Source organism: Tamandua tetradactyla, chromosome 4, assembly GCF_023851605.1.
Source record: "Tamandua tetradactyla isolate mTamTet1 chromosome 4, mTamTet1.pri, whole genome shotgun sequence".
In the NCBI taxonomy this organism is placed as follows: domain Eukaryota; kingdom Metazoa; phylum Chordata; class Mammalia; order Pilosa; family Myrmecophagidae; genus Tamandua; species Tamandua tetradactyla.
The window spans coordinates 126,424,004-126,446,254 of record NC_135330.1 but is presented as its reverse complement, the minus strand read 5'-3'; the positions used below and the strand labels follow the sequence as shown (position 1 = coordinate 126,446,254).

General features: G+C 38.5%; 1 pseudogene; it reads left to right on the top strand.

The window, feature by feature from the left end:
• Positions 1 to 22,036, top strand: part of LOC143680489 (small ribosomal subunit protein uS2 pseudogene) — a 38,445-nt pseudogene extending 16,409 nt beyond the window's left edge.
• Positions 22,037 to 22,251: the final 215 nt, after the last annotated feature.

Genomic DNA, 22,251 nt, shown 5'->3' with positions numbered 1-22,251 from the left:
AGCTTTCAGCTTCTGGCTGCTCCATCTGTGGTTTTCTTTCTGAGCTTCTGTGTGTTTCTCTTTCTCTTAGCTTCTCTTTATTTCATCTCTTGTAAAGGACTGCAGTAAGAGGATTAAGACCCACTTGGGGCAGACCTTAACTGAAATGACCTAATCAACAGGTCCCACCCATAATAAATTTACACCCACAGGAATGGGTCAGTCTTAAGAACATGGTCTTTTCTAGGGTCCATTTAGCTTCAAATTACCACACCATGTTATGGTATCTGCTTTTTCCACGAAAGCAAACTAAAATAGAACATTATTTTGGGACATATGAAGAAATTGGAATGTATACAGAAAGCTTTATAACAGTCCTAAAGTTCTTGAATTTCATAACTATACTTAAAATAGTTACATAAGTTAATATTCTTATTCTTAAGAAATTTACATAGAAATTTGTTTTTGCAAGCTGCTGGAAGGTGATATACCAGAACTAGAATGGCTTTTATAAAGGGGAATTTAATAAGTTATAAGTTTATATTTCTAAGGAAGTGAAAGTGTCCAAATTAAGGCGTCAACAAGAGGTTACCTTCACTCAAGAGAGGCTGATGGGTCTGGAACACCTCTGTCAGCTGGGTAGTCATGTGGCTGGCATCTGCTGGTCCCTTGCTCCTGGGTTCCATTGCTTCCAGCCTCTGTCCCTGTGGGGTCCCTTGCTTTGCTTCTCTGGGACTGGCTTTCATCTCTTAGCTTCCCTTGGCTCTCTCTCCAGGTTCTGGCTTAACATCTCATGGGAAGGCATGTGGCAACCTCTGCTGGGCACCAAGCATCTCCAAACATCCGGGTCTCTGCTCTCTTTATTGGCTCTGAAGTTTCTGTCAGCTCTGCTGTTTTTCCAAAATGTTTTGTCTTTTAAAGGATTCTGATAAACGAATCAAGACACACCTGGAATGGGTGGGGTCACATCTCCATTTAAATAAATGTCACCCACAATTGGGCATGTCACATGTCATATCTCTGTGGGGATAATCTAATCAAAAGATTCGATCTACAGTCCTGAATAGGAATTAAAAGAAATAGCTGCTCCCACAAGATTGGATCAGGATTAAAACATGGCTTTTCTGGGGGAAAAACTTTCAAACCAGCACAAAGTTGTTTAGTGTCCACATTTATAAAGCAAATAGCATGCAATGGGTTTGGCTTAAACAATGGGAATCTATTGGTTCATGATTTTGAGGCTAGAAGAAGTCCAAATCAAGGTGTCATCAAGATGATGCTTTCTTCCCAAAACTGGTAATCTTGGGCTGGCTGCTAGCGATTCTTCGTGCTTCGCTCTTCTGTCAAATGGCAGCGTATACAGTGGCCTCTCCTGGGTTCTCCTTTCTCTTTTGGGTTCCATTGACTTTCAGCTTCTGGCTTTCTTTTTTTTCCCCAGTAATAGGATTACTCCTTCTGTGCTTTTTTTTCCTTCAGTAATAGAATTATTATTTTATTTTCTTCAATAATAGTATCACACCTCATCAAAAGATACTATTCACAGGAATGTATTAAATTTAAAAGCATGCTTTTTTTTCTGGGGTACAGAGCTCCAAACCACCACAGAAGTATTATATGTTCAAGGAACATGGTGTATACAACCTACTCTCAAATGTTTGGAAAATTAATTGACAGCCAGGCAGATGATAGATAGGTAAATAGAGAGATAGATAGATAGATAGATAGATAGATAGATAGATAGATAGATAGATAGATTGATAGATAGATGAGAGAGAGAGAGATGATAGATAGATAGAATGATACATCTAAATATATATATTGAGAGAGAAAAAGATAAAAAAATCTGTTTATATGGAACGTATGGATGTGTATATGTGCACGTTTCTTACCTCTGTTCTCTGCAAGAGCTTGGAAGCAATGACATCTCAGCAGCAATGAGCCCTTCTAACATTTAGATTTTGGTTTCATTTTAAAATCATTCTCCAATAAGAGCAACCACACAGCTTTCGTTGATTCCAGGGCTGGAGCAAGAAAAATACAAGAGGAGCCTGAAACATCTTGTGGTGCATAAACATAGGAAAATACTCAAAAACTGATCGGGCATGTTTAGAGGACACAAAAGCCCACGTGAAGGAGATCCCCATGGCCAAATATGGTAAAAACAACAAAATAAATAATGAGAGTAAAAAATCATCACATACAAAATAAAATAAATATCCATGGAGTCAGTACTGATAGAAATAATCAACATGGTTATTTGGGCCTCGCTCTTCAATAGTATATTCATCCACAAAAATGGAGATAAAAATATTTATCTTCCAATATTATTGTAAGGATTAATTGAGGGAGAATGTTTGAAAGAATAGTTCAAAATATGTGGGAGGTGCCGATAAATGTTCATGTATTTCCCTGCCTCATTCTCTTTATACACAGTCATTTCCCAGAAAAACAGAATATCATGATTTTGAAATTGAATTCAAACTGATGAAGTTTAATTTCATTTTAGAATCATGGTTTTAGTCTTGTTCTTTAGTTGCCTCCTTCAAAATGGAACCTTCCCACCTATTGATTGCTTAATAATATCTAATCTAGAATTATTTTCTATAATTTATCATTATTTCCCTATGCATTCTGCACCCCCACCTCACCCCAGTTGCTTCTTCCCTCCAGTAAACTGGAGAAGCAGTGCTCAGACCTGAGCCTTCAGAAGAGGGGTGGGTTCTTCTGCATGACCTGGACAGCTGGACATTAGGGAACAGGGAAGGCTTGGAAGAGGGGACTTGTCTCCTCCTCAGTGTGCAGCATTTCAGTAGGGGAGTCATCATCTGAATAAAGATGCAGTTCTTGCATGAAAGAAGTTCTAGCTTGACCACAAAAGGCCCTTTCAGCATTATTCTTTTTTTTTAGGGTTGGTGAAAGAGTTTGACGAACCTGTACTTTCTATGCCTCTGGTCTACTTTAGATGATCCTCGAAGACAGAGAATATTTCTACTTTTCTTTGTTAATCCCTCACTATCTAATTTAATATTCTGCACATTGAAATTGATGGTATCAATCCAGTTTTGGGTGCAAACTAATCTTAGGAAACAGATATAAATCCAATCCTTCCTCTGTTGGAGAGAGATAGTAGTACCTGCTTTTTATTTCTCATGTAGAGATACGTGGTCACATCATTTTTTAAAAGTGAGAAAAATATACAAAACTTTGTGTGTAAGTGCTTTAGACTCTTAGGCATAGAGACAGATAATTCATTTAATATATTATTATATCACATATTCAACAAATATTTATTAAACACTCACTATAAGCTTTGCATTGTGTTAATAGTGAGGATGAATTGGGGCAAAGAAAAGATAGCATCTTCCCTCAGTGTGTGCACAGTTATATAGAGGGTGATAGACATGTAAATGTGCAATAAAGTGTTATATTATGTCATGACAACCACCTGTACAAGGTACACTGAGGCATAAGGAAGGGTCAAGTAATTTTATTGAAATTACTGAGAAAGGCTTCACACTTGAGTTTGAGTTAAGGTGGGATGGTAATCTAGCAATAGCATGAAGAGTAGATGAAAAGGAAACTTGACTGCAATCAGTTATGGAAAATTTGCAAGAGTCCTGGCTGGAGACAATGAGATCTGGAGCAGGGAAAATGAGAACACCCAGCACCATACCTGCCTCATAGGAGAGGTCGTGTAAATAGTTATTGAATGAGTTGAAAGAGGGAACAAGTAGAGACAGAGAAGTTTAAAGAAGTAGCTATGACAAGAATTGATCATTCATCCATTTAACAAGTACTTATTGTGTAGCTACTCAATGGCAAACATTGTTCTAGATGATGAGGACACAGAATTCAAAGAAGCATCTGGCAAGAGGACATAGAGTTCATAAAACAAACCCAACTCTCAGGGGATTTAAATTCTAATGGGGAAGAGAGAATAACCAACAGATGGATGTAATTCAGACGTTGGTAAGTGCTATAGAGAAAAATGAAGCACATACAAGGGCTAGAGAATGACATGGAAATGGACTGCTGTTTTATGCAGGGTGGTCAGGCAAGGCCTCCCCTATAGGTTTTTACATTAGCAGCCAAGCTGAATGAAGGAAGGTGGAGAGCCATGCGAGCATCTGGGGAAGGAAAGCCCAGGTGGCAGGGGGAAGGGTAGTGTTTCTGGAACAGAGGGAGCACGGGAGAAAGGAGCCGTATTTGAGGACAGGGAGGAAGAATACCATGGGATGAACTTGGGCAGATTGTGCTGAGATGTCTCTCCAGGAGCACAGGTTTCTTACAGGTCCTGTGCTCAGTTATGAAGGTGGAGTCCACTGGCAGATCCACTGATGGTGTCTCCAAGACCTCAAGGGTATCTGTGGATGTGGTCATTGAGAAAAGGGCAGACTCAAAAGTGACACCTAGATCAAGCCTGCTCTGCTTCCCCTCTCTTTCTGAGTAAAGGATAAAGTGACCACATCTCCCATAGCCCACCCTGGGCTCTCTCCACTCCAGCAAACCGGCCTCTGCTGAACTCAAACCCAGCAGGCTCACTCCCTCCTCCATGCCTTCTCTCTCTCACGTACTATGTATTGTATTATATTATATTGTCATGTCATGTTATGTTACGTTACTTCACATTGTTATTTTATTATGTTAGGCCATATTATCAAATTTTATATTTATTTTGTTTTATTTTTTGGTGTTTGTCTCCCAATTCTAGAACGTAAATCAATGAAAGCAGATTTTTTTCTCTTTTTTTCACTGCTAATTCCTCAGTGTCTAGAAGAGTTTCTTGCCTATAGTAGCATCTCAAAAAATACTTGTTGAATGACTGAATAAATGACTTGTACAAAAAATAAGAAGTGACTCTAGGCTTCTTTGTGGGATTACTAGCACCACTCAACGAAATATATAGTATAGAAAAGATGACTGCAAAGGAGGATAGGTAGTCATTTCAATTTTGGATATGTTTGAGCTGTCTATGGGGCAGCCAAGAGGAGATGTTCAGCAGGAAATTTATTAGGAATCTGTATTCAGGAGAGATGGGAGATGAAAAATGAGAGTCATGGGTTTGTATCATAGGGGTTGATGTTGGGAGAGGGTGAAGGCAAGGAGGTCTGATGTCAGCACTTGAGGATCACCAACATTTTAAGGACAGAGAAAAAGGAGGCTGAAAACTAGATTGTGAAGGAATGCCTGGAAGTAGAAGATGAAATAATAGAAATGTGGTATCATGGAAGTCAAAGGAGAAGATTTTTTTCAAGAAGGCAGGATAATCAACATTGTTGAGTGAGGAAATGCCAAACGGAGGTGAGAACATAACAACATTGAGGGAGGACTATTTTTTCGAGAGCTTTGGTATAAAAAGAAGTAAAGAAGGACTAGCCAGAGGGGAATAGAGGCAATTGAGGTGAGGCAGTTCTTGCTTTTGTTTTTATTGTAAAGGTTATTGAAACTTGAGCATGCGTATAGGTTTTTGGGGACTAGGGGAAAACACAGAGGGGAACTCTGATAATCTAGGAATCCGAGGAAATAGCTAATAGAGCAAACGCACAAGGAGGCCAAGAGAAAATGAGAACTACAGTGTTCCACTTGAAAGACTTGTTTACTACTGAGAATTTGCAACCTTTCTGAGCCTATATTTATTTCAAAATTTAACATTTTGTGAATCATGATTTTTTGTTTACTAATTTTGATTTTTAAAAATCATATTAAAATATTACTTATCTTCAGAAAAAAGTGAAAAAGACAACTTGTAGAAAGGGAGAAAATAGTTGCAAATCTTTGTCTAATAAGGGTTTGATATCCGGGATATATAAAGAACTGCTATGACTCAACCACAAAAATGGCAAGCTAATTTAAATATGGGCAAAGGACTTGAATAGATATTTCTCCAAAGAAGATATACAAATAGCCAGAAAGCACATGAGGAGATACTCATCATCATTAGTCAATAATAAAATGCAAATCAAAATCATAATTACATACTACTTCACAGCCAGTAGTACGACTAATATCAAGAAAAACAAAAAAAATCAAGTGTTAGCAAGGATATGAAAAAACTGAAATACTTATAGATTGTTGGTGGGATTGTAAATAGCGCAGTTAGTATGAAAATCAGTATGGTTGTGTCTTAGGAAGTTGACCAGAGAATTACCTAGCAATGCCACTTCTTGGTATATACACCAAACAGTGACTCAGTGGATACTTGTATGCTAATGTTCATTGTAGCATTATGCACAATAGCCAATAAGTGGAAACAACCTACTGTCCATCAACAGATGAATGGATGAACAAGATGTGATCTATACATGGCAATGAAATATTATTTGGTCACAAAAAGGAATGGAGTTCTGATACATACTACAATATGGGTGAACCTTGAAAACATTGTGCTATTTCAAATATCATATACAAAAAGACAAATTTGTATAATTCCACTTATATGAAATATCTAGGCTAGGCAAATTCACAGAGATAGAAAGTACATTACAGGTTATCAGGGGCTAGAGGGAGGGAGAAATAGGGTGTAATTGGTAATGGGTACAGGTTTTCTGTTTTGGTTGATGAAAAATGTTGGTAATGGTGGTGATGGCTTAGCACAACATTGTAAATGTAATTAATGTCATAGAATTGGACACTTAAAAATGGATAACAAATTTTATATTACATATGAATGTTACCACATTTAAAATTTTTTTAACAAATATTAATTTGTCTTGATTACTGAGTGTTTTGGTGTCCCTTAATTTTGCCACACTCACCTTACCCTAGTCTCAGCTCAGGTTGACAGAGACATACACACCTTCCTACAAATTAAAATGCTGTGAGGTTTGGGGGTGCAAGGGTTGTAGAATTCTCAGTTGTAGAATTCTCACCTTACATGTAGGAAACCTGGGTTCAATTCCTGATCCATGCACTTCCCCAAAAGCAAACAAACAAGCAAAACAAATAAAAATTCAACAAATGGTGATGCAATAACGGGATACTCACATGGGAAAATAATGAAACGTGACCCTGCCATACAGCATACAGAAAAAAAAAATGCTGTGAGGATTAATTATCCAGAGAAAAAGTTAATCTTGCGTCAAGCAGTAAGGTGTTAAAGTGAGGGAGACACCATCTGAGGCTCAGGGTTTAATGGCACTGGACTCCAGGAGAACAAAATGCTCAGTGACTTCCCTGGTGAAGTAAACAAGACATAAAGTCACTCACAGGGACCCCTCTGTGGACTGGCCTTTGAATTTGAGCACATGTAATCATGGCCACTAGCTACTTACTACATGGTTCTTCTCTGCCCTAATCTTTGAGTCTTTAGTAAAGTCTTCTTTTCTACCAAACAACAAATTGTTAACTGCCCAGTAAGAATATACCAGACTCTTGCTAACAAGCTCAGATTATTGCCAAATTATGAACCCATGCAGTACATTTCCTTATTTTAGTACATTTCCTTTCTTTTACATAGCTCAATTTATGTCCTTTGCCTCGTGATAACTTTTCTCTGTCTCTGTCTGATATATTCATGCAGTAGATTTATGAGCTTCATATCTTCATTGCTTTTCTAGTAGTGTGAAGTGTTATCACACAGTTGATTGGCATAGTTTTTATTTCTTGTTGGAGCTTAATTCTTTATCACCACTGATTTATAATTTTCACTGACGATAAAGAAAGAATGAGGGAATCCACTTGTGAGTATCAGAGTTCATAAAATTATGAAAATAGCTAGTTGATGATCACATGTCCCAGTAGTCAGCCCTGTAAACCTAAGTAACAGTTTTGTCAGGTGTCAGCAAAGCACTAGACGTCAATTCATGCTCTCCTTACAAATGGCACACTGTGACATGTCTAACAACAGCTCTACAGAAAGAAAACAAATGCTCTAATTTTTAATGTTTACCAATTTCCTTGGTGTAAATACTCCTTCCACGGTCAGTTTTAATCTGCCAATTTGATGTTTCAATGTGGGATGAAACATTGCGAAAAGTGACACATTTATAATATCATCATATATAATACCAATATATATTATTATGTTATTACATAGAATATCATTATACAATATTTCCACCATACAGATAAAATAGACATAAATAATCTCAAGATCATAGACAGTTATAAAATGTACTAAAGTAACTAGGAACTGATAAGTTTTGACTGTTCATTGCCTTTGTTTTTAAAATAACTTATTTAAATGCAGGTTTACACAATTTAAATTTTAACAATGCCTTGAAACATTCCCAGAAATGCAGTACTGGGTTCAGGGTGCTCATGTGATCATCCTCAAACCTGCTCTTAGTGGCCTTAGCGAAGGAGTCGGTTATGAGGAGACAGACTTGAAGCCTAAAACTCCTTATTCATAGGAGCAACGGCAGTTCTGAGGGACGGTGGCTGTATGCCTTGAAAGAATAACAGGGAAACTGGGAGACTCGGGAAAAGAAGCTTTTCAAAGCAGGGGAACAAGATTAAATTATATTATCATGACTTTCCTATCCTCTGGAAAGTTCGTAATGCTTTGACACATCTAGGTTTGTGTTATACAAACAGGGCCTTGTTACTGAAACTGCCCTACTCCACTATTCCGCCAGGTAACTGTGAAAAATGTTTCCTCTATAGGTGTGTTCAAGCCTAGGATCCTGCCCTGCAGCTGGAAAATGGGGACTTGTCACAAAAACAATTGGGCTTCCTGAATATAATATAGGAGGTTGTTATTTGTGGCATAATTTCTCTGGGAGAAAATTCCTTTTGCCAAAAAAGGGTTTGGCATGTCTGGGTTGGAGGAAAAGTTCCATTCTCCCCAGTTCTATATCAAAGTCAGAGCAATTAGGAGAGTGTCTTCGTACTATCTCTGTTCCAGGTCCCTTCCAGATGGACCATATCCCGGACCCACATTTTTAGAGTTTGAATCAGTCACCCAGCTCAAAAGCCATGTGCAAATTTTAATTATTGAAAGGATGTCTATTCAGGAAGGAGGCAAGAGAACCCCCCGCCCCATGTGCTCCAGAGCCCCAGCCCACCATACCCACGGAAAGGTAGTGGATGCAGACTTAGAAATCTGGTCTTGAACCCATAAGCCATTTCTACTTCTGGTGACAAGGCATAACATGGTAAGGCAAATTTTTCATTAATGTAGTTACTGTATATTACTATTTTCTATGTATGAGCTCATTTCCATTCTTTAAGCAAATTCCATTTTCATTGCTGCTCTGATCTAGCTATGAAATCTGCCAGTCAAACAGCTTTTTTGGAATAGGACAGTGGCTCTCCAACCATCTTCCCCATAGGAATCCCTTCCCGAGCAGGTCTTCTCTGCTAGCTTGAGGTCTGTGTAAGATTTTATTTGGTAAAAGAGTTTCCTCAGCTCAAACTTGGAAATCATTGGTAAGGAAGAAGAGGGGCCGTGTGTGCTACATGACAGAAGGAAGAAAGAATTAATCTGGAAGCACTGGAAAGTCACTCTTGGAATTTAGACTGTGATCAAGCTGTTTAAAATGTTGTGCTAAGGATGAAACGATATTTAATAATGAATGGACTGCAGAAACTGGCTTCCCAAGGCCTTATCAGGGCCTTTCATATGGTGCTTGGATGGCTTGTTTTGATGGGCAGAATCTGAGTCCTGCATCCTTATCTAGCTTCATTATTATGGATATGAACATGGTCCCCGAGACTCTTACTAGTTCTACAAAAGGAGATTTTTTTAAATACAGCCTGATAAATTCTCCATTCAAGGAGAGCTGGAGAATGTTTTATTCCACTGTACTGTGTAGCTTAAAGACATCTGACCTGAGCTTCAAAAGGAAATATATTTTTATAGGGAGGATATTTAGGTTATCATCCTTAAATATAACTCTCCTCCCTCCTATTCACCTTCCCCAAACCAAGTTTAAAGTGCTTTTTGTCTTCATAATTAAGAATCCAGGAGAAACTACAGTGAAAGACTACAGACAAAGATTGGGAAAGAAGGAATAGAGATCTCTGCCAAACGTTTGGAAAAGTTTCCGAGGACTCTCAAGCTCACTCTATCATTGCATTAATTCAGATCACTCCAATTTAGGAAAAAAGAACAGTAATTTTCAGTGTTAAGCACACAGCACCATGTTTTCTGTTAATAGCTGCCCCTGGTTTATGTAGTTCTACTCTTCTGGTCTTTCATAATTCAAAAGTTTGAAAAGGACTTAAGTGCAAATGAGGAAAGAAAAACTGTCATCAGAGTCAGCATTAGCAGGCCCTCAATTTACTATCAAGGTATTTATTGCAGGCTAGGCTTTATGCTAAAATCATCTGACTCATTTTGTATAGTAACTCTAAGGAAGGAAACCTAATTATGCCTGCTTTATAGAGTAGGGAAGTGAGGCTTGGAGGGGTTATATGACTTAACCGAAGTCACTTGGCTAGTAAATATTAAGAAAAAAGTGCAAATCCAGGCCATTGGAGCCCACTATCTGAGTACTTACTTGCATATTGCACAACAGAAAAGTAAGATGAAATGGTGGGGGAAAACATAGCTGCAACAGGGTATCAACGCAGGGAGAAGGCTCTGGAGACAAGGAAAGGTAAAGAGCCATTGCTCATCTCCTAGTAGGAGCAATTTGGAGCCTTACACCTTAGCATGTTGGCACTTGGTTCCTTTTTGTTTCCATACATAATGCAAATTTTTCTATATCCTTAAATGTTTATCATGTGCACTATGTAGTAATTTTTATAAAGTCAAATTGGCATAAGTCAAGTGTTGAGTAACCCGGTGTGCATCTGTATATCATTAGGCTGTAACTAAATAGTGAGGGAGGGAGAGGAGAAAGATAGGTAGGAAAGGGTTTCAATTTGGAAATTGAGAGTAAAGAGTACAGCAAATAAAGTGGGGATGAGAAGGAAAACAGAGTTTGAGAAAGGAACAACAATTCAGGTGGGGGTCATTACTTGAGTATAAAAATGCATACATGACATTGATCCTGATTGTTTAGTTCCTTCCTTTTCTCTTAGTCCCTTCCTTCCTGTCCTCCCTCCCTCCCTACTCATCTGCTTACCTACTTTTTTCTTCCTTTCTTCATTTGTGTCTTCCTTCCTTCCTTTCTTTCACCCTCCCTCCCTCCCTCTCTCTCTTCCTCTTTCCCTCTCTCCTCTCATTCTCTCCTTTCCTTTCTTCCTTCTCTTCTTTCTTGGTCGTTGTTCTATTTTGGAGGCTGTCAGATGCAATATACCAGAAATGGAATTGCCTCATAAAAGGGGAATTCAATAAGTTGCTAATTTACAGTTCTAAGGTTGTGAAAATATCCAAATTAAAGCAAGGATATGGAAATATCCAATCTAAGGCATCTAAGGAAAGGCACATTGGTCCAAGAAGGCCAATGATGTTCACAGTTTCTCTCTCCACTGGAAAGGCATATGTGAACATGGTGATGTCTGCTAGCTTTCTCTCAAGGCTTTTTGCTTCATGAAGCTCCCCCAGGGGCATTTCCCTTCTTCATCTCCAAAGGTCTCTTGTTGCATGGGGTCTCATTGTTCTCACGACTCTGTTGCTCTCTTGTCATTCTGAAACTTTCTCCAAAATGCTTCCTCTTTTAAAAGATTCCATTAAACTAATCAAGGTCCACCTGAAATGAGTGCAGTCATATCTGCCTCCAATCCAAGGTTAATGCCCATAATTGGGTGAGTCACATCTCCATGGAAATAATCTAATCGAGTTTCCAACATATAGTACTGAATAGGGATTAAAAGAAACCTGGTTACCCCCACAGGATTGGGTCAGGATTAAAAATGACATTTCTAGGGTGTATAATCCTTTCAAACCAGTGCAGTAGTTTTGTTATTATGCTCAGTTTATTCATTCCTTCCTTCAAAGAATATTTAGCCTGGGCTAGATGCCTCTTCTTGGTGTTCCTTTAACATCCACTTCTTTCCTGAAGTGGAAACTTTTAGACTGTACGACCAGCTTACAAGAAATCCCTTAACAACCAACTCCACAGCTGCCATAAATGAGAACCCAGCAGCCTATAAGTACAACATGATCCCATATCCCTACCTGCCACACCTGTTCTAAGCTTAGCCAATCTGTTTCTTCCCTGGAATTTGAAATTGTGACCAAAAGAGTGATCAGTGAACCCCTATCTCATACCGTATACAAAAAATTAACTCAAAATCGATCAAAGACCTAAATATTAGAGCCAGAATTTAAAAATTCCTAGAAGAAAACATAAGGAAGTATCTTCTGGAACTTGTTTTAGGCAGTGGTTTCTTAAACTTTATACACAAAGCACAAGCAATAAAAGAAAAAACAAATAAATGACCTCATCAGAATTTAAAACTTTTGTATATCAAAGGACTCTATCATGAAAATAAAATGGCAATCTATCCCATGGGAGAATCTATTTGGAAACCATATATATCATAAAGGTTTAATATCCAGAATATATAAAGAAATCTTACACCCCAACAACAAAAACAATACAATTAAAAATTGGGGAAAGATTTGAACAGGCATTTCTTCAAAGAAAATAAACAAATGGCAAAAAACACAAGAAAAAATGCTCAACATGATTAGCTATTATGGGAATGCACTTCAAAACCACAATGAAATACCATTTCACATTCACGAATATTGATATTTAAAAGCTCTGAATTACAAATATTGGAGAGGATGTGGAGAAATAGAAACACTCATTCATTGCTGGTGGCAATGTAAAATGGTGCAGCTGCTGTGGGAGACAATCTGGCAGTTCCTTAAAATGTTAAGTATAGAACTCATATAACCTGGCAATCCCACTTCAAGGTATATAATCAAAAGAAATGAAAGCAGAGACTCAAACAGATATTTGCACACCCATGTTCACAGTGGAATTATTCACAATTGCCAAAAGATGGAAGCAACCCAAGGAATGAATAAATAAACTGTGGTATATACATACATTGGAATATTATTCAGTCATAAAAAGGTATGAAGTTCTGATACATGCAACAACGTGGATGAACCCTGAAGGCATCAAACTGAGTGAAATAAGCCAGACACAAAAGGAAAAATATTGTATGATCTCACTGATCACTGATCTGATATGAAATAATTTTTTAAAAAAACAAGCTCATAGAGTCAGAATCTAGAATGTAGGTTACGGGGCAGGATGGGGATGGGGTAGAGAGTGAAGGTGTGAAACACACAGGGTTTCGGATAATGGGTGGTGGGATGGTAGCACTACACTGGGAATAGAATTAACACCCATGCATGTGAATGAGGTTGTAAAGGAAATTTCAGGTTGTATATATGTTAGTCAAGTAAAAGAGTGAACTCTATGTTAAACCATGGGCTGTAGACAATAGTACAATTATAAAAATGTGCTTTCAACAATTGTAACAAATGTTCCTCAGCAAGGCAAGGTGTTAATTATAGGGTGGTATATTGGAACGCTGTATTTTATGCATGCTTTCTGTAAACCCACAGTTTATCTAATGAAAAAATAAAAAAGGATGAGTCAGTCTTTCCATGTAACTGAGCATTTATGTCCCTGCTCCTTGCCTAAAAATGTGCTGTCTAGTTTTGCTCCAACCCAGCCAGAACTCAGTTGTTTCACTAGATTCCATTATAAAATGCAGTCACCACAAGTATCTTATAATGTTTATGGTCTGGATTTTAAGTGGGGTGGAGTCCAGGGAGGTCATTCACTCATTTCCTCCTCCCTCTCCTTCCTCTTTTTGTCTCTCTCCTGAGCCACACTAATTCCTCTCCTTGCTCTCCTTGTTTCATGCATGGTGGTTTAGAGCAATCATCTTTTGTAACTTGAACATTCCCTGAGGGCTCACCTACTAAACCAATCAGCTTAACAGTATATTACTTCCAAACTAGGTATTCCTCCTTAGGGGAATTCTGTTGAATATAATTGTCTATCTCCTGACAGGTCTGTACTTGAAAAATGTGACCCACTTTGCAACAGCATGCAGACTAAGGAGAAAAGAATTCAGTCTTCAGAGAAAGATAAAGAGAAGCAGGAAGGTGAGTCAGAAAGAGAACCTCCCTGGTAAGTAGTCCATGACTCTTCAGTTCCTGGTCCTTGTCCTCGTGGTCTGTGAAACACCTTAATGTCTAATAATTCCCTTTTTTATTTGCATTAGCTAGCTTATGTATTGGTCAACCCCAAACTATAATTAATACAGTCTCCTATCAAAAAATGTATTTTTGATACTTTTTATTACCATTGCTAGTGAGCTTGTCTGTGTTCTCCACTTAATCTAAAGCATAAGCACAAGGACCGCATGTGTCTTGTTCACTACTTCATTCTCAGCACTTAGCAGACTTCTAGAACACACAATAAATATATTTTGAATGGCTGAACAATTAATGAATTCCTAGTGTGGACCAAGCACTGTTTTACACACCGAGATCACAAAGGTGAAGAGATACGGTCCTTGACCTCAAATTGCTTAGATTCTGGATTACTCCCAAACATTCTTACTTCTGCTTTAATTGTCCCTTGTGTTTGGGGGCAGTAATGACTTGAGTGACCAAATATCATGAAAGACAGAAAAACAGCAGGGCCTGGGAGACAGGTGGAACCAAGGACAAAAGTGGTCATGACTCACCCTGCTTTTTCGTCTCTACCTTTAGGTTGACTTCTCCATGTCAGACTCATTTCCTCTTGAGTATGGAAGAGCATCTACCAGAAGTCCTCAAGCTTACATCCTTTCAGCTTTATCACTCATGAATTCATGACTTCCCATGGTTCTAACTTAAAAAATACTGAAGTAGCCCTCTGATGGGCTCAGACTGAGTTACATGTACTTTTCTGGGCCAGTTACCAGGGTTGGTGGAGAGGACACTATAATTGTTTAGTTTGGGTTTCCATCTCTACACAAATCACAGCAGTAGGACCTGGAGGAAGTTGGCAGCTTCCATTCATAGACACATGAATGGAGCATGGCCAGGAAGTGTATGTGCTCTTCTAGGCAGACGAAACAATAAATCTCCACTCCATCCCCTCCTCTTCACATCCATGAGCTCTGTTCCCTGATTCTATTCAATAAATATTTATTAAATTTCTAGTTTAGTGCAAAGCTTTGTGCTAGGCTTCTTGACTAAGTTGTATGTAACAAAATGATGTTAAAGGAGAAAGAACACCTCTTAATCTCTTTATCAAAACCCAATCTTAATGTCATTTATTTTTCAGAGTTACAACATTGTGCAAACTTTGAACACTGGTTTTATTTGGACCATTCCAATGCACATGAGTCAGGTCATTTTATCTTTTGTTCCTGTCCTTGCCAGCTGCCAGGCAGTCCTGAATCTATACCATCAGGCTTGTTTGTTCTACTTCTCTATCCTTTCATCATGGTTCCATTAACTCATGGTTCCAAAGATGTCAAGAGAATAAATAGCCCAGTAAAACAAAAGAATACACTTTCAGATTTAAAAATAAAGAAACATATAAGAAATACATAAATCATACTGCATGACAATAGCCCAGAGATTACATAGGAGGATCTTTGTGTTTCCTGTAGAAGAGAATTAAAAATGGAATTTCCATGCCTTGCATCAGTACTTGACTGATGGTTATTGTATATTTGGTCACCAAAGATGAAGGACAGGTATAAAAAATAATTTTGTCTGCAATATGTGTAAGTCTATGGAGGATGACCATATATATTCTCTAGTGATGTGCTTCATATAGTCAGGGACAATTTAAACATGAGTCTAACCCATGTTTTGTTTAGAAAATTCCTTTTTTTTTAAAGCACTTTCAATTTGTCCTTAAGAAATGTCCCATTTTACAGCCTCAAATAGCAATTAATGAGCCAACATTTCCCAATCCTTGCCAGCACTGGCTATTGCATTTTTTCTATCTTTTTTTATCAGAGAAGTAATGGGTTTACAGAAAAACCATGCATAAAATATAGGGTTCCAATATTACCCTATTATTAACACCTCACCCTGGTGTGGTACATTGTAACAATTAATGAAAGCACATTTTTATAATTGTATTATTAATCATAATCCATGATTTAACATAGGTTTCACTATTGTGTTGTGCAGTTTCATGTTTTTTTAAATTTTTTATTTTACTAGCATACATAACAACCTCAAATTTCTCCTTTAAGTGCATTTGAATATATAATTCAGTGCTGTTAATTATGTGCACAATGTAATGCTAACATCACCACTATCTATTACCAAAACTTCTCCATCGTCCCCAATAGATACTGCACATTTTAAGACTTAATCCCTAATCATTTTAGTTCTAATTCTACTTTAATTGTAGAGTAATTAATTTGTCTAATTCACAATCATGGACTCAATGAAATTCTTAATCATGAACTCTTCCTTCTAATAAAACATGGTCCCTTAGAACACGGGCTTGGCATGCCCATTTTCTATCACTGTCACACCTATATAATGGAGACTCATGTCTCAATGAACTATTCCCAGATAAACAGAAGGCACTTGTCTGAGAGTAATAAACACCTGGTATACAGGTTGCTTATAGCGCAAATAAAGATAAATTTGTTAGCCTGACCTGAATGTTCTCTGGATCTCAAATTAATCTAATGTTATCTGACATTTGGCACTTTCTCTATCTAAACCCAAAAGACCACTCTTTGGACAGGGTCTCATTATTCTTCTTTAAGAGGTGATTGCTATTTTGCTTCTTCAGTAAGGTACATTGTGATTTCCAAATCTGGAACCCAAACTCAAGCAGAATATAATTCTAGTCATTCTAGGTCAAATTTTTGGATCCTGAGGTCAATGCTAATATACGGCTAAGCCTGACGTCAGAGAGGAACTGTGTTTCTAGGTTTTCTACATGATTTGATATAACAAAAAATTATGTTAGCATTTAAAAATGCACTTTAAAGAGCCTTTAATTCAAGCTCATAGTTTTACAGTTGAGTAAACTTGGACTCCAAAATGTAATTTGCCCAAAGTACACAGATCTTAGTGACTGAGTGCTAACTTACACTAGAACATAATTTTGTTTTTAACTTTAATTATGGAGAAAGTAAAATTATTTAACCATTCAAGTTATGTTCTATATATTTTAATATGTTTAGTTATGACAAACAGAAGGCAATTTTTTTTAATCAATAGAAAGTTTGGCAAGCAGCCAGCAAGCTTACCTACCAGCTGCTATAGATTCATGTTAGTCATTCCCTTACTTTTCTATGAAATAGTCAGTCTGCTAAGCTCTGCAGAGAGGTTTTGCTAAACCACTGAGAAGGTCACCAGATACAGAGGGAGGAAACTCCTGCCCCTATCTCCCGTATTAGATAATAACAGATCTAGATTAATAATAATATTATTAGGATTCTATTATTATTTAACTTAATCTAACCTCTGACATCTTTCCAGAGCAAGCTCTGAAACATTGTTTACCAGCTCTTAGGAATCTGTTATTCTTTTCTGACCAAAGACCTCCTGCTGTTTTCTGCAAGCCTGGAGTTTGCAAAGAGCAGCTTGCTGACAGCATTGACTGTAATATAAGCTTTTCCTCATAACTCACACCAGAGACTAACCTGGTCTTCAACCTGAAACAGGGGAGATAGTTTTATAGTAGAACAGAACAGACCACTGGAGTCAAATTGTGCTAACACCTCCAACCCAGAAATCCAAAGGGCTTTGCTGAGCACCAGAGCTCCCAGCAAGCCCTTCTCAAGTTTGCAATTTTCCCAGCTGGCCACTCCCTCTACTTTTCAGCCGCGTCTCTAGCCTCCACTGAATTTCATGCAGCCCTAGAGACTGACCTAAACCTATGCCCATTTCCTTTATTCACAAGTAACAATTCTCTAGCTGACTATGGTCTAAGGCCAAATCCTTTTAAGGAAAGACTTTTTTTCTTTTTATTTCAAGCTTTCTCCTTTTAAGGTAGTTTATTTAATCACACACTTATTTTACATCAGAATGAAATTGAATTAAAAGGAAAGTCACAAAAAAGTATTGGAAAAGTCCCTTGAGGGGTGGGCTGCATGGGATATGGCATCCAGGGATGAGTCTGGCTATCCCGACCAAAGGGGGAAAAGAAGCAGAACAAATAAGGTATCAGAGAGAGTTCAAATAGAGTTGAGAGGCTAATCTGGAGGTCACTCCTACACAAGCACCAGATAGACATTGTTACCTACCAAGACTTGCCAACCCCCAACCATACCATTCCAGCCAATCCTAAAGAACATTTAGGGCAACACATAAGATTCTACAAGTGCTTCATGTACTAGGGTAACTTTCCAGAAATGTACAACCTCCAGCTGGGTCCTTGGACCAGATAAGTCCCGAAACCTAAATGGACCAGCCTTTCCAGAACATCAACTAGTTTCATCCCCCTATCCCATATTATCAACAACCCTTTCCAACATGAAAAAGTTAGAATGGCATGGCCCAAATATGCCTAAAGAATGGGAGAAAGATCAAAGGTGATGGTGAAGTTACACAGAGAAGGAGGGTTTTAACAAATGAGTATGATTACTAAATCATTGTATTGATATTTCTTTTAGTTTTCAGTACCCTAGACAGCTAGAAGTAAAAACCTAAAATTGCAGAATTGTAACTCATACCAAACTGAAATCTGTTCTATAATAATTGTTGTGATGTGCTTTGAGATTTATTGCTTTTTGTGTATATGTTATTTTTCACAAAAAAAGGAAAGAAAAAAGTCAATTGTGATGATTTTATAAATATATGAAATCATATATATTCCTTCTGGCCTCTAATGTTTTGGAGCAGCTAGAAGGAAAAATCTGAGAAGATGGAATGGCAGACCATGACAAACTCTGGGATCTGTTTGGTAACTACTTGTTGAAGAGTGCTTTGAAAACTATTGCTTTTTTAATGTCTTTGCTTTGTATATATATAATACTAATACAAAAAAAAAAAAAGTTAAAAAAGGGACGTCACTAACCTTTCTAAATTCCCTAGGAAACAGATTATAGCAATACCATAATGGCAATGAAAAAGCCAAGGTGGCAGAACAGGGAGCACTAGGATTCAGTTCCAGAGAAGTCAGTAAACCACCAGGAACTGCCTGAAACAACTGTATGGGGGCTCCAGAGACCATACAACATTGAGGGAAGAGCAGAAGGAAGAGAGTGATAAACTGTGGTGAAAATCTGAGTAGATCTCTCCACATTACATCGGCTGGTGCCCATCATCCACTGGCACAGCAGGCCACCTTGGGAGCTACTACCCAGATGTAAATAGATGCCCTCTTCCTAAGAAGGGGAGGCACTGGGCGACGGGGCATGGGGGTTCCAGTCGTGGCTTTTGATTAGTGAATTTGGATTGCTGGGTTCTAGCTCCAAGGATGGTTAAAGTCCCAATCTGCCCAGGACAGAAAGCAGCCACAGCCTCTGTTTCAACTCCACTCCCAGCAAGAGAGAAAGTGGGGCTGAATTAGAGCACCGTACCTTCTTGGCATGGTGGTGAGCCATTTGCTGAAGGGCAACTCTTTCCCAAGAAAAAAACATGGGCCAGCACAGTTTGCAGCTTTTTAAAAATTTATTTTAAAGCAATTTTACTGATATATATATATATTATATATTCACATACCATGTAATCATCCAAAGTGTACAATCAATGGCTCACAGTATCATCACATGGCTGAGCATTTATCATCACAATCGACTTCTTTCTTTCTTTTTTGTGAAAAATAACATACAGACAAAAAAGCAATGACTTTCAAAGCATGCCACAACAATTAGTTGTAGACTAGATTTCAGAGTTTGGTGTGGGTTCTTTGGCAGCTTTTGATTAGAGAATTTAGATCTCAGGGACTAGGATCTGAGCAAAAGTTTTAACATACGTCAAAAGTGGCTGGCAGCCTCTATCTCAACCATGCCCCTGGTAGAAGCAGAGTTAGTTGAGAACTAAAGGCACAGTATCACACCTTAGGAATGTGGGGAATAGTTGACTGAAGAGTGGTCTGCTGGGCAGGACAGGAAAGTTTAGCTTTCAGGAGTTATCAGAGAAGCTCTTGGCACCTTTTCTAATTTCCTCTCCAGGGCACTTTGGAACTGATTTATACCCCCTTTATGGGTCTATGGTCCTGTTTCGACAGGGAGAAACTGACTTGGGAAAGTTCTTTTTGGGTGGCCCCTCCTCCCAGAATTAGCCCTCCAGGTAAAAGCAGCTAAAGATAATGAAAGCAGTGCAAAAATAAAGAACAAAAAGAACAGGAGGAGGAACAGGGGAAAGAAAGCAGGTGAAACAATTGCAATCACAAAAATTGTACCATGTATCCATGCAAGAAACAGATGAATAAGAGATTTTGTTGCTTTGAAACTGTTGTGTACCAGAAAAACCACGTCCTTTAATCCTACTTCAGTATTGTTGGATGGGATCTTTTTTTATTGTTTCCATGCAGCAGTGACCCAACCAATTGTGGGTGGTACCTTTTTATTAGGTGATTTCCAAGGACATGTCTCTTCATCTATTTAAGGTGAGATTGCTTACCAGTGTCCTTCAAGAGGGAACCATTTTGGAAAAAGCTTTAGAGTCCACACAACCAGAGATGAACCTGTAGAGATGAAGAAGGAAAACACCCCTGGGGAAGCATTATGAAACAAGAGGCTAGGAGAGAAAGCTAGCAGACGTCACCATGTGCCTTCCCAGCTCACAGGGTGTTCCAGAGAGCATCAGCCTTTCTTGAGTGAAGGTAACATCTTGTTGATGCCTTAATCTTAACATTTTCAGGGCCTTAGAACTGTAAACTTGAGATTTAATAAATTCCATTTTAAAAGCTGTTCTATTTCTGGTATATTGCATTCCAGCAGCTTTAACAAACTAATTCAGAGATGAAAAAAAATCTAATCAGTTAAATATAAGCTATTCTAAAGGTATAGAATAAGTTAAACCAAGTGTCAAAGAGCTTTAGCACAAAATCAGTCAACAGGAATACTCTAGGCAAGAGAGAGAATCTGACCTCTAGAGTAAACTCATCAAGAAAACCAGACCTAGACACCAGACAAAATTTACAAGCCATACTAAGAAACAGGAAGATATGGCCCAATCAAAGGAACCAAATTAAAACTTCAGAGGAGACATAAGCTTTAAAACAACTAATCAACGATGTTCAAACATATCTTGTAAATAATTCAAGTATATGAAGGAAAATATGGCAAGAGATAAAAGATATTAGGAAGACACCAGATGCGTTTCCATGCAACCAAGAAAGGGGTCCATATGGCGTTGTCTTCAGTTCCCATCATAACTTAAAGGGAAATTTAAACAAGGTCTGGAGCCCTTGATGTCCTGCAGGTGAAGGAGGAGGATGTCCTCAAATTCCTTGCAGCAGGAACCCATTTAGGTGGCACGAACCTTCACCTCCAAATGGAACAGTACATCTACAAAACGAAAAGTGATGGCATCTACATTATAAATCTGAAGAGGATATGGGAGAAGTTTCTGCTGGCAGCTTGTGCCATTGTTGCCACTGATAAGCCACTGATGTCAGTGTTATGTCCTCCAGGAATACAGGCCAGTGGGCTGTGCTAAAGTTTGCTGCTGCCAGTGGAGCCACTCTTATTGCTGGGCTCTTCACTCCTGGAATTATCATCAACTAGATTGAGGCAGCCTTTTGGGAGCCATGTCTTCTGGTGGTGACTGATCCCAGGACTGACCACCAGAGGCATCCTGTGTTAACCTGCCCACCATTGTACTCTATAACACAGATTCTCCTCTGCAATATGTGGACATTGCCATCCCATGCAACAAGGGAGCTCACTCAGTGGGTCTGATGTGGTGGATGCTGGCCCGGGAAGATCTGCACATGCGTGGCATCATCTCCCGTGAGGACCCATGGGAAGTTATGCCTGATCTCTACTTCTATCAGAGATCCTGAAGAGATCAAAAAGGAAGAGCAGGCTGCTGCTGAAAAAGTTGTGACCAAGGAGGAATTTCAGGGTGAATGGACTGCTCCAGCTCTTGAACTTATTTCTACTCAACCCAAGGTTGCAGACTGGCCTGAAGGAGTGCAGGTCCCCTTCTATGCCTATTCAGCAGTTCCCTACTGAAGACTGGAGTGCTCAGCCTACAACTGAAGACTGGTCTGCAGCTCCCACCGCTCAGGCCACTGAATGGGTAGGAACAGCCACTGAGTGGTCATAAGCTATCCTTCCACAGGCTCGTAAACGAAAAGTGGAAATAAGGTTGTCAGAAAATAAACAAGTTTTTATAAAAAAAAAAAAAGAAGAAGAAGACATTGGGTGAGCATAAAGAAGAATTTGAAAGTATGTAAAAAATATTTCAGAGCTTATGGGTATGAAAGCCACAATAGAAGAAATTTAAAATGCACTAGGGTAATAAAACAGCAGATTTAACAG